At 44.1% G+C, this 13,194-nt stretch overlaps 1 long non-coding RNA gene across 3 annotated transcripts; it reads left to right on the top strand.

Annotated features, from left to right (window-relative positions):
• The first annotated feature begins 6,856 nt into the window (after nt 1-6,856).
• On the top strand, nt 6,857-12,432 carry LOC139836397 (uncharacterized). Of its 3 annotated transcripts, none has more exons than XR_011753106.1 (6): nt 6,857-7,738; nt 8,087-8,391; nt 8,494-8,591; nt 8,835-10,618; nt 10,871-10,997; nt 11,914-12,432. It is a non-coding gene; the product is annotated as an uncharacterized lncRNA (long non-coding RNA). The 3 variants fall into 3 exon arrangements; XR_011753104.1 differs by having other exon boundaries at nt 6,857-8,391; nt 8,835-8,979; nt 9,553-10,618; XR_011753099.1 differs by having other exon boundaries at nt 6,857-8,391.
• The last annotated feature ends 762 nt before the right edge of the window (nt 12,433-13,194 follow it).

The following is a 13,194-nucleotide window of genomic DNA, read 5'->3' as shown; positions in this document are numbered from 1 at the left end:
ATTCTTCACATCAAGCTGTCGTATGGGCCAGGAGCTGGAGACAACAATGTGCAGAACCAGACGGATCGTAGCAGGCTTGACAACAGGGCTGAAAGTCTCCTCGTAGTCGATGCCGGGGCGCTGGGAGTACCCACGAACAACCCATCGGGCCTTGTTGCGCGCGAGGGTGCCATCCGAGTGGAACTTCTGACGAAAGATCCACTTGCCGGTGACGACGATGGCACGCGGAGGGAGAGGAATGAGTGACCAAGTGTTGTTGTCGACGAGAGCCTTGTACTTATCGGACATGGCAGCACGCCACTGAGGATCCTGCATCGCCTGGCGGAAGATAGTGGGGACAATGTCGGCGAGTGAGTCCACATCGGAGAGGTTGAGCCTATCCATGGGACGCACTTCGCATCCAGAGCATGTGCGCCGAGGGTCGGAGGCCCCACTGGAGGAGGCCGCCGGGGTGGCGGCGGCAGCAGCAACCGTGGCAGGGGCACGGCGTGCGGCGGCAGGCCGAGTGGGAGGTGTGGCAGGGGTTTCTATCGTGGCCGCCTGCCGCAGCAGAGAAACTGCCGGAACTCCTGCCGTGACAGCCGGTCACGGCAGAGAAAACGCCGGATTCTCTATTGCGGCAGAGGACCCGGCTGGGCGAGGCGGCGTCGAGGCAGGGGCGCTCGGGGCCGGGGCAGGCGCACTCGGGGCCGGCGCTGGGGTGCACGGGGCCGGTGCAGGAGCTCGCGGTGGGGGCACGGACGGTGTGCCGAAGAGGTCGTCGAGTCCGTGCGGCGCAGGAGGCGCATGCGCGGATGACGAAGTTGCATGCTGAAAAGGAAAAACCGTCACATCGAAGACAACATGTCGCGAGACGAGAACTCTCCCAGTACTTAAGTTTAGGGTCTGGTCTTAGGGTTTTCTAAAGATGCACAATTGAGGGTTTAGACCTAGGCTCAATGTGGCATGATCTAGGGTTTGGGTTTATGTTTCATTAATTGAAACATAAATGGAAATGAGGTGTGGTAGGGTTCTACTTATTATCCAAAGTGATACTTGTATTGGTATTCAGATATGGTCTAGGGTTTTAGTTGTGATCACCCAAGTTATACAAAAACTAGGATTTGGTTATGGGCATAAGCTATGGTTATGTTTTATTGGCTAGGGTTACTATTCCTCATCTTGATAGGATTCTTGTATTAAGACAATACTAGGGTTGTCTCAAGTGTTTGGATAAGCAAGGTTTAAGTGTAATGCCATTACTCATCCACTCAGGATATGAGGAATAATCTAGGGTTAATTACTAATGGTATACCTATTATTTCATGTGATGGATGATATCTACTTATCACATAAGTTAAACTTATCTTATATATCTACAAAGCATGGTCATGCATTAGAGATGATCAACTTATTCCTCACTAATCTCTCTTTATTTTTGCTCTCATCACACTCATCCTAGATTCTTAGAGTTTATGATTAATACCAAGTTGCGATGATTATGGAATTGGTTTCCTAAGGTATTGCTATTGGAATAGGGTTCTCACCTCCAAGATCAAATATTGACTTGAACAACTCGGATTAGTACTTCTCTAGTATTCTTGTATGCACATGCTATGATTAGTATTATCACTTCTCTCACTTCTCAATACTTTGACACATCCTAGGGCCCTAGTGAGAATATGATGATATGATCTTGTAAATATATGGTTTGCCTAGGAATTCTACTTTTGTATCTTATGTAGCTTGTTCTTCTGGAAATCTGATAAACCTGCATCTTGTGGTATGACTCCACCTCCTAGCTTCTTCATCATGATCCTAGATAATTTATGGATGGTCTCAAGGTTTTGGTTTCCTTGTAGCATGGTACTAGATGGATGATCAAATGGATGAAGGGTGTGGGTCCTTTTATAGGCTTGGGCAAGCTCTAGTATCATGACATATAGATGGGTGACTCTTGTTTTGGTGTGATGAGTAAGGTGCTTGGTTGTCATGCCCTCATGCATAGCAATCCTTTGAGCATGAGGTGGCATATCTTGGAATGCAAGTCATGTAGATATTTTTTATCCTATGTGGCATGATCATTATCCTCTCATATGATTTATATTTGGATAGCCAAGTGTCATTTGTTACTAAATATCTTGTGGATGAGTCACTATATCATATTTGATTGGATTTATATTATAATATTGGTCAAAAGGTCAAGGTTGAAGGTTGTCGTTACCTAATCGACGGTACCCCGGAGGAGGGATCCTCACGAGGGGGAGAAGAAGTAGGGGCCATAGGGCGGAGTGCACACGGGACGGTGGTACGCGATTTACCCAGCTTCGGAACACCTGCACAATGACAGGGCCTACTGCTGCTTGTCTGGAATTATCTGGGCGCTTTCGCGTTGTTACAATGAGTTGTTGTTCTCAACGTGCCTCTAGGGCTCCCAGGATCCGACTTATAAAGGCGCACGGATCTAGGGTTTACAAGGAGAGTCCTAGCCGGATTACAGGTCGCCTAACTACGGTACAATGTCTTGCCGTGTACGTCAAGGATCTGCCTTCCTCCCTACGTCGTACTGGATCCGGGTTCCACATGGGCCTCCATGGATCCGGGTTACTCCTGGGCCTCCATGGATCCGGGTTCCACATGGGCCTCCATGGATCCGGGTTACTCCTGGGCCTCCATGGATCCGAGTTGCACATGGACCTTCACGGATCCGACTTCCTCCGATGGTCGGTTGGGATCCGGCTTCCCTATCCTGGGCTGGACTTCATCCTTTAGGATCAACAGCAACTGGGCTGCCCGGTGGGCCATAAGCCATCACCACCATCTGTGGGCCACCCGGGCTTGCCGGAATTGGACCATGTCGATGGTATACCTATGAAGTATATCCACAACAGTAGCCCCCGGAGTTCTCCAAGATTCACCGTTCTTCCATCCAGCTCAGCTTGCGCATGTATCTTCATCCTTTGGCTGGAACGAATAATAGAGAATCTTGAAGGACTCCAAACTTCATATCTCCAACCAAGTATTGGTCGGAAACTTCATGATCCAATGGTCAGATTCTTCGAAGACACCATCCAACATAATCTTCGGTATGGATCCGACTAGCCAAATGTAGGTTCGGATCTGACTAGCCAAAATATAGGTGTGGATCCGACTACCCAAAAATATAGGTGCGGATCCGACTAACAAAAAATTAGGTGCGGATCCGGCTACCGAAAATTGAGGTGCGGATCCGACTACCAAAATTAAGGTGCGGATCCGGCTACCAAAAAATTAGGTGCGGATCCGGCTACCAAAAAATTAGGTGCGGATCCGGCTACCAAAAAATTAGGTGCGGATCCGACTAATTAGCCAGATTTTCGCCATCTTTGAAATTTTTCTTGACATAACCATAGTATGTAGCCCCCGAGCATTGAGTCAGCTTGCTCCAAGGTGACTCGATGCTCAGAAACTTAGCCCCCAAGCGTCAAGGTGGAAATTTTTCGGTTAGTTGCTCCAAAGAGAACTTCATCGATGTAGCCCCCGAGCGCCAAGGTGAATTTACTTGAAAATCCGGCTTGGAGCTCTTAGAGTAGCTTTATCTTTATATGTGACCAAGGAATAGTGTAAATCCCAAGCATCTAGGCGGAAATTTCCAGCACTGATACCCGAAAGGAAACACACTTTTCACCTAAGATCAAACCGCAGCCCCCGAGGGTTGGTTCCGGCTAAGCATAGCGGAATCAAGACTCAAGTTGCTTTTCCAGTTGTGCACGCCATGGATCCGCCTAACCTCTGGGGACTGTTGAAGGTCCAAGCATCATGTACTTGATATATAAACACAAAAACACATTTGTATTAAATTGTTTCTTTGACCATGTTCAACGAACAAATGTAAGGCAGAACAAAAACGGCCTTTGAACAAATGTTTTAAAGCTGAAACTATGCAGCAGTTGAACAACATAAAACTGTGAAGGCGGAAACAACTCGACTATCTTGAACAGTTAATGTAATTTATATTTTTTAAGCAAGTGCTGGTTTATCCGTTCTTCTGGTTTATATGCTTGACTTTTCGTGAGACGGCAAACTTTGAACACAGAACATCTGCTGAGGCGATAGCGCTTAATAGCGAAACAATCAAGAACCTCAGAAACAGAGGCTGGCTTTAAGTACCGAGATGTCACTACTAAGGAATCCACACATAAACAACAGAAAACGTGTAGGCCAGAAAACTTAAGCTAACGCCCGAAAGCGGAATTTTTGCAGGGTACTGGAGCCTTAAGCGGCAAAAACAGTACAAAGTTTTTCACGAGCGCGAGGCAAATCATGGGAAAGATATGACCAACAGTGAAAGCGGTAAAAGACTCAGGATATGAGTGAACCAATCTTAATCTCATGATCATAAAATTTTAAATATAAATAGGGACTTAGCTGTTTGGAGCGGAGTCAACGTCGGTCATGGCGGTTTTTCTTCGGCGTTCCGTCGAGCCGGTGCGTGATTGATTGTCGCAGTGGTCCTGTAGGTGCGGATCCACCAACCTAAATTTTGGTATGGATCCGGCTACAAAAATATAGGTGCGGATCCGACTACCAAAAAATAGGTATGGATCCGGCTACCAAAATATAGGTGCGAATCCGACTACCAAAAACGTAGGCGCAGATCCGGCAACCAAAAATATAGGTGCGGATCCGACTACCAAAAACGTAGGCGCGGATCCGGCAACCAAAAATATAGGTGCGGATCCGACTACCAAAAACGTAGGCGCGGATCCGGCAACCAAAAATAGGTATGGATCCGGCTACCAAAAAATAGGTGCGGATCCGACTACCAAAACCAGATTTTGAAATTTCCAGGTCTAAGGCGGATTCTTCCGTGGAAAGCTCCAGCGACTCGGATCGGATCTTTGCAGCTGCGTCCTGCTCGGCGGCGGTCGTAGCTACATTACTTACCAGTGCGTTTCCGTCGAAATCAACGGTCTCGCAGATGAAGATGTGGAACCCGCCCGGTTCTGGCCTCCAGACGCCGCAGGCCCCACGGTGGGCGCCAACTGTCGTTGCCTAATCGACGGTACCCCGGAGGAGGGATCCTCACGAGGGGGAGAAGAAGTAGGGGCCTGATACGTCCAAAACGTATCTACTTTCCCGAACACTTTTGCTATTGTTTTGCCTCTAATTTGTGTATTTTGGATACAACTAACACGGACTAACGCTGTTTTCAGCAGAACTGCTCTGGTGTCTCGTTTTTGTGCAGAAATCCAACTTTCGGGAAAATCCTCGGAATTTATGCAGAAGGCCCTATTTTCTTAGGAAACTAACGGAGCCAGAAGGAGAAGTCAGGTGGAGGCCCGAGGGCCCCACACCATAGGGCGGTGCGGCCCAGGGGGGCCCGCGCGGCCCTGTGGTGTGGCCCCCTCGGCCGGCCTCCGACGCCCTCCTTCGGACTATTTATCGGCCTCGACCTAAAAACGCACGGAGAGAAGTCGAAGTCGCCGAAACCCTCCGTAACGCCGCCACATCGCGAAACTCCGTCGCGGGAGCCAGAAGTCTCCGTTCTGGCACTCCGCCGGGACGGGGAATTGGAGGAGATCATCGCCGCCATCACCGCCAACGCCTCTACATCAACCAGCCATGTTTCCCCCATCCATGTGTGAGTAATTCCCCCGCTGTAGGCCAAAGGGGATGGTAGGGATTGGATGAGATTGGTCATGTAATAGCATAAGATTGTTAGGGCATAGTGCCTAGTGTCCGTAATTGGTACTTTGATGATATTGTTGCAACTTGTTATGCTTAATGCTTGTCACTAGGGCCCGAGTGCCATGATCTCAGATCTGAACATGTTATTGTTTCATCATGATATTCATTGTTTATGGTCTTACCTATAAGTTGTATACACATGTCGCTGTCCGGAACCGATGGCCCCGAAGTGACAGAAATCGGGACAACCGGAGGAAATGGTAGCGATGTGAGGATCACATGTGTTCACGGAGTGTTAATGCTTTGCTCCGGTACTTTATTAAAAGGAGTACCTTAATATCCAGTAGTTTCCCTTGAGGCCCGGCTGCCACCGGCTGGTAGGACAAAAGATGTTGTGCAAGTTTCTCATTGCGAGCACGCACGACTATATATGGAACACATGCCTATTGATTGCTTTGTACTTGGACACCGTTTTATTATTATCTGCAAATGCCCTGCTATGATTGTTACATGAGTTTCTCTCATCCATGCAACGCCCGTCATCCGTCCCCGTGCCTACAGTATTTTAATCCTGCTGTTTACTAAAATCACTACTGCTGTCTTTGTTACTCTGCTGCTGTTATTTCACTACTGCTACTGCTATAAACCTGTTACTACTGATAAACCCTTGCGAGCAAGTCTGTTTCCAGGTGCAGCTGAATTGGCAACTCCGCTATTAAGGCTTCCAAGTGTTCTTTGTCTCCCCTTGTGTCGAATCAATAAATTGGGTTTTACTTCCCTCGAAGACTGTTGCGATCCCCTATACTTGTGGGTCATCAAGACTATTTTCTGGCGCCGTTGCCGGGGAACATAGCTTTATTTGGAAGTTCACTTGGATTAATATTGTTCGCTGCAAATTCTCCATCATGGGTAAACCTCGCGATACTAAGATCGCCATATTACCATCCACTACAAGAAAAGGTACAATTCTGAATACCTCTGCTGCTCTTGATTCACCATCTGTGATTGATAAACTTGTTTCACCGCCACATGCTTCGCATGCGGGTACTTCTGCTGAATCTGAAAACTCTCATAATCTCTACTATATTAAATGGCTAGAGGTGGTGTCCCATGGTACGTCGCAGCCTCCCACCTCAAATCGTAAGTCGTTTGCTCCGTTCTTTCCTTCCGAGCGAATACCCGAATGGGCCAGGCCCATCGAATTGCTCATCCGCCCGTGCACAGGAATGCAGATGAACCCCGCCCACAACTCCCACACACGATCTCTGGTTGTTCGCCACCCCAACTGCTCGCCGATCCTCCTCCTAGCTTCCCGTCCATCTCGCCTCCCCATACATCGACACACTACCTCCCCCATGATCTCCCGATCCCAGGTCACGCCATAGTTAGCCCTCTACCACTACAGGGGCATGGCATCTGGATCCGACAGAGATCCGGCATCCTGACCCGGCGGCGATACGCCATCTTGACCCAGCGGCGAGGGATTCTGAGGACAAACGACATAAGGAGTGAGGACGCACGGGCCTGAACACGCGGTGTCACTGTTGTCCGATGCTGCCGGCCGGCCGTGGCCTATGCGCTCCACCTTTTCTTACATCTGTTTTGTTCCCTCATATCATTCTCTCTGATTATTTGGATAAACAAGATGCAGGGTGCAGGAGAAACGTCCATCAAAGGAGCGCTTTATAGAGAAACCTAGGCGGTCCGCGGACCTGCTTGCATTTGGTGATCTCCAATTTATTATTTGTGGGCAGTTCATGAGACCGCCAATTCATCTAATTCTTTTCTTTTAACTGATTGTATAAGGGCATATAGGTTCTGGTTATTTTGTTTTGAATTGCCAGGATGGCAAGATAGCAGGCAGTACTTACTGATATGCATAGGGGTTTCGGATCCATGATAGTTTGTATTACCTTCTTGCAGCAACATTAGTTCTCTGAATTAGCTTGAGCAGTTGCAGTTTGCTTTGCAGGAGTTGTGGTATCCCTGTGATTTAATCATTTCTGGTGCATTTGTTGTAGAGAAAGCAGTGGGCTGGTGAAGAAAAGAAAACTAAACCATCAAATTGATCAAATAATCTGAAGCATAGGTAAAGTTTTATTTCTTCTGAATTTTTAATTGTCTTCCAATTTAGATAATGTGCAGGTGCTGAAACATGGCCGGCTCACAATGTATGTGGCTTTTATACTTAATTGGGTTGGAATGATGGCTGCATGAGTTATTAGTAGATCAAGTGTGGTCGGGTTGATCCCATCTTGCAGTAATTGAAATAGTAATTACATGATGCTGGTCGAGTATGTGTCTCTAGCCTTCGGTGTATTATAATCGCAGTTTCTAATCTTGCCTTTCTTTCAAATATCATTATGTAATTTCTATATTGGGCCATGCCATACACAGCTTGATCTATAACATTTTCTCCACTATATTAAATGTCTAGAGGTGATGGGATGGTTGGTACATCCGTCCTATCGTATGACATCCCGCGCTTGAAGCCATCTCTCACGAAACAAAACCGGAGCAAGACAAAAAAGTCTCACAGAAAACCGAGAGGAGAAAAACCATGATCCGCGCTGGAGAGAACCAGCATCGCCGCCTTGTCCTCCCTCCGCGTGCTGCACACTCCCGTCCCTCTGTAGACCAACGATGATGAGACAGGGATTGGCAGATATGAGCCGAACGGATCGATCGGAAAAAATCTATTATGAGCACCTCGATGTTTGTGGAATGTTGATATTCGACCTGGTATGTGTGGTCTCTGTGCTTAGATTCTCAATCATGCACTCTTGTAGAACTTATTTTTTCAGTTAGCAATACTTATGTCATGTGTGCTCCTCTAATATGCAGAGACTCAGTTCTGGTGTAATTTTATGATTGCTGCATATTTCTGAAAGTACTGGGCGAAGTAAACTAGCTCTATAATCTTGCAGAGATTCGTGTTTGGGGTAATTTCACGATTGCTGCATATTTCTGAAACTAATTGGAGAAGTGTTTGGCTCCATTTTGTTTAGTGGCAGATCTGAACCATATGTTATTTCCTCTATTGATGGACCTAAAATAAACTTAAAAGAAAGATGATGCTGAAAAAGGAAATGGAAAAAATCCCTAGCATAATACTTAGCTTCATTGAGAAAAGATCTGATTCAATGTTTTAACATCGATGCTTATTAATGATTTTCTCATTCCAGCAGACATTCAACAAGTGCAAGCCGGGTTATCCCTTTCAAATTATAGCGCAAGCTTAATGTTGTCGAGTTCCTTTCTCTCTACAATCAGCCTAATTTGTTGAGTTCATTTCTCTATGCAATCAGTTACACAAATGAATATCAGATGGTAATGCTTCGATGCACCTACTTGTTTTCCTTTGGAGTGTTCAAACACCAATTCTATTTTATGATCTGTATTTGGCTATGAGACAGCTTCTCCGTTATCTGATTTTGTTTCTGCAATAGTTTTTTCTATTGCATACTGTTTTCACGTTACTTGGTAAATACCAAAGTACCAAGCCTATCTATTCTAGCTCAACCAAAGTACAGAATACTTAAGGGCTGAAATGCCTTCTATTTTGTAGCTCCTATTTAAGGGCTGAAATGCCTTTTACGAATTCCATCGGTTCATCAAGTATAATTAGAGACTATGGCTTAAACAAGGACACAGATTCATTTTGGAGCTCTAGGCATTTCATTTCAAAATCATGAAATCTCTTGTAGCCAAGTACTAAATTTTCTTTTGGTCGGGCGTTTCACTCGGTTGTGTAGATTTTTCGTCATGTACTTGTTATTAGTATATCCTCTCATTCGTTTTTCAGTTAGTTTTCCACTTTTAAGTGTCGTTGTGAAGTTATTTTCTGCCTTTCAACTTTACTCTCACCCAATCAGATACATCCGCAATTACTTTTTTTTGTAGGCATTGGCAGTTTGCAGAAATGGGGGGAGGAGGAGGGTCTTAAGTGTTACAAGAAAGAGCACTCTTTCACAGGTTCTTGATACACCTCATCGTACAACCCTCCCAGTAACCTATATTGTTCTTTGTACTGCAGTGAAAACCTTTCCAGTATGAAGTTTGCATGATCATAATTACTACTGGCTAACATTAGTCACATGTTTTACATCATTGTTAAGTCTCATGCGCTTTCTTATTTTGCAATGCCACAACTTTGCATTGATGTTGTATGTGGTCAAAGTATGTATGTCGCATTCACTATCTGTTATGTATATTTACTCTGCTCCATAATTCTTGTTGTGGTTTTATTTCAAATTTAATCTAAAACCACGACAAGAATTATGAATGGAGGAAGTACTATATTGCGAAGTCCTCCTAATGAACCCCTGAAATTTTATGCCGAACGAGGAGGCCACCGCGGAGCCGGACTAGGTCATCTTTTAAGCCATCGCTTCCTCAGACCCTCCCGCGTGCGGGCAATCATGAAACCTCCAGACCAGGTCCAAGCAACCCCTGTCCTGCAACCCGCCATGGCAGCGCAAGACGAAGGCGGCACACATGCGTTTGATAATGCCGAGGTTGTTTGCTCTATACAGGTTTCTTACTGGCACCATTTAAATTCGTTCTTTCTTTTTTGCATCTATGGTTCCAGCTCGATGTGTATGTGCCACTGAATATCTTCGGTTAGATTAATTTTTTTTTTGAGGATACACCATGGAAAGGTGTATCAATCGCATAGAAGGAAGCCAAAGAAGGCAAAGTCGATGCTGCCCACAAGGGGGAGCAGCTCCCCACGCACGCCTACTCTCCTAGCTGCCACGGGAGAAGACTAGGATCAAGAAAAACGAAAAGAGTGCCACGGAAGAGTTTGGCAAGCCGCCATCTATCAAACTCCGTACTAATCCTGTCTCTAATGGTGAGGTGCGCCGCCGGCACGCCGTTGAAGACCACATCGTTCCGGTGTCTCCAAATACACCAGAACACTAGGATGATCACGGTCCACATGTCCCGCCTATGGGCCGCCGGGCAGGTACGTGAGGACCAACTTCGGTTAGATTAAGAGTCCTGTATGGCAGCTGTAACCAGCTAAGCCTGGCTGAATGGGGTAGCAGTGGAGTTGAACCAACCTATATTCTTCCCTAATTTCTACTCTATCTGTTATGTCACTTGTTGGATCTTAACACATGATACAGAAATGAGCTTGAGGTCTCTTGCAAAGAATTCAATAAGCATCATATATATCTACTTAAAATAGTTTTTACAGTGTATGTGCTCTGGACAGAATATATCAGTTACTCAGATGATCATAAGGAGATGGAAGCGCTTGCTTGGCTTGTGACTGCTCCTCGAAGATCATAGCAATGAGTTACTCAGATGTCTCACCACAATGAGAGGATGTAGTCTCCATGGTAAGAACTAAAAACTCTGTTCCTTTCAGATTATAAAGGAAGTGCAATTGGTGTTTGCACTTCCATCCATAAAATAGACAGTGCAATTGGCATCATATCATACATATTCTGAAAGATCACGTCTTTGGTGCCATGGTTACTTTGCTAAGAACATTTGTCTATGGTTGTAAATTAATTTGATCTGTGAGGGAGCCAAAGGATATTGAATTTTGTGATTAACAGTTTGATTTAAGCAAGGCCTATACAATTGAAATAGCATTTGTAGTAGGGGTAACCAGATAAGTAAATGTTCCCGTATGGTAAGATGTCTGCAAATTACGTTATGCAAATTATGGCATGCTTGTAAGCTTTCATGTGATATTTGCCATGTCCAATGTTGGTACAGATATAGCAAAGATGACAACAAAGAGCTTGGAATTTTTATTTTTGGTTTATGTTATAAAGGCCATATTAGATTACCGCCGTTTCTCAAGTCTAATTAATGCTGCCCGTGCTACTGATTTTTTTTTTGCCATGCCAAAGTACAATTGGTTTTGTAGATTAATTAAGATTGTAAACGTATACTCATGGACAGCTTATATTGCACTACAGACCATATGAAAACTGTCTACAATGTTGACCCTTTCTTTGGCAGAACAAGTGATTACATAGTTTACGGTAGTGAGAAGGCATGGTCTGTTCTACTAACTTTATTACCACAGAATCATCACATATAACGTACTTTCATGCTTATACCTCAACCTGGATTATATTAATAAGATGTATCTTCACATTAACTATTATAATCGATGAATAATTCTATTATCTTTGAATCTACTAAATGTTCCCTGTTTTAAAATTTTATTTGTATATAATTTGTTTTGAAGAAACTCGGTATTATTGTATTAGGCTTAACCTTGTTGCTGAAATTTTGTAGCAAGAAGGGGCTCGACGAATCAAACAGAACATGAAGAGAGGAGCTAGAAAGGAGAATCTATCCTGATAGGCTGCGAGCTTCAGTCAACTCATAATTCCTAACCACTACGATTGATAATCTCGATCAAGAAAATCACTTAGTTTGCTTTTCATTAAGAGTTCACATATTGCACCTAGCTGCACATGCCTGTCAGCAATGAATTGTGGATATCGTTGCACCAGACACATAAAAAATATATCGTGTTGTAAGTTTTCTCACTATTTTCCTTCTTTGTATACGAATAGCTAGCCGAAGAGGATCTCCTGAAGTTGCTAAGAAGCATGTTCAACGTGATTTATACTGTTATACCGCTGCCACTTCAAGAGCTTAATCATTGTTAGATGTTATCCTTTTTTTCAGCCAAGTGTGGCAACGTTAAGTGTTGGCCGTTGGCCTAGTTTGTAATCGTAAGATGGCCTCCTGGCCATATCTGTAATTAGGGGTGTAAACGGATAGGATAATTTCCGCGTCGAAACCGGCCATGAGTAGGAACCACAAGCTTACCATATAAAAAATCATTTAGATTTTGTTTAAATCTATTTTCATTCATTTCTGTTGATTTTTTTGCGAGCTCAGATGATTTCTTTTGGTTAGACTATCTTGCAAGGGTTTATCCTAAAAATGACATATATTTATAATTTGTTCAAAAATGATTTATAGTTTTCTAATGGGAGCCAACTTTGGTAGGTCGTATCAGTGCAACACCAACACAGAATGTGTCTAATTGATGTATCTTCCTATGTGAGTGAAGCTCCATAGCAACAAACATACACCTTAATTTCCAGTTTGTTGCTTTTATGCATATGGTGTAGAGTTTTAGCACTTTTTAATCTAATTATAGTTTATGAATAGTAGAATCTTACTTTTTTGGAATATTATGTAGCTATTTTATGCACCTATAATTATATATATTATCTTTACATATAAGCAACATGAAAAAATTGAGGAGACCGTGACAACGCACGGGCATTCAACTAGTATTGATAATATTTCTGCTGTGCTTGATGATAGTGGTTCATTGGGATCTTTTCTAGATGCTACAATTGCTAGGTCTAGACAAATTGAAAACACTGAAACTCCTAATGCTACTACACCTGTTAGTTCACCTGAACTTGATTATTTTAGTGATGATCCTGATGAAGATTATGTGGAGCTTAATGATGATTTTATTGAAAAATGCAATGCTACTACTGATGCAAGAAAAATTAAAAAGTTGCTTGCAGAACATGCTGTTAGATATAA

This window comes from Lolium perenne, chromosome 1 (genome assembly GCF_019359855.2).
Source record: "Lolium perenne isolate Kyuss_39 chromosome 1, Kyuss_2.0, whole genome shotgun sequence".
NCBI lineage: Eukaryota > Viridiplantae > Streptophyta > Magnoliopsida > Poales > Poaceae > Lolium > Lolium perenne.
This window is presented reverse-complemented; position numbering and strand designations above follow the sequence as displayed.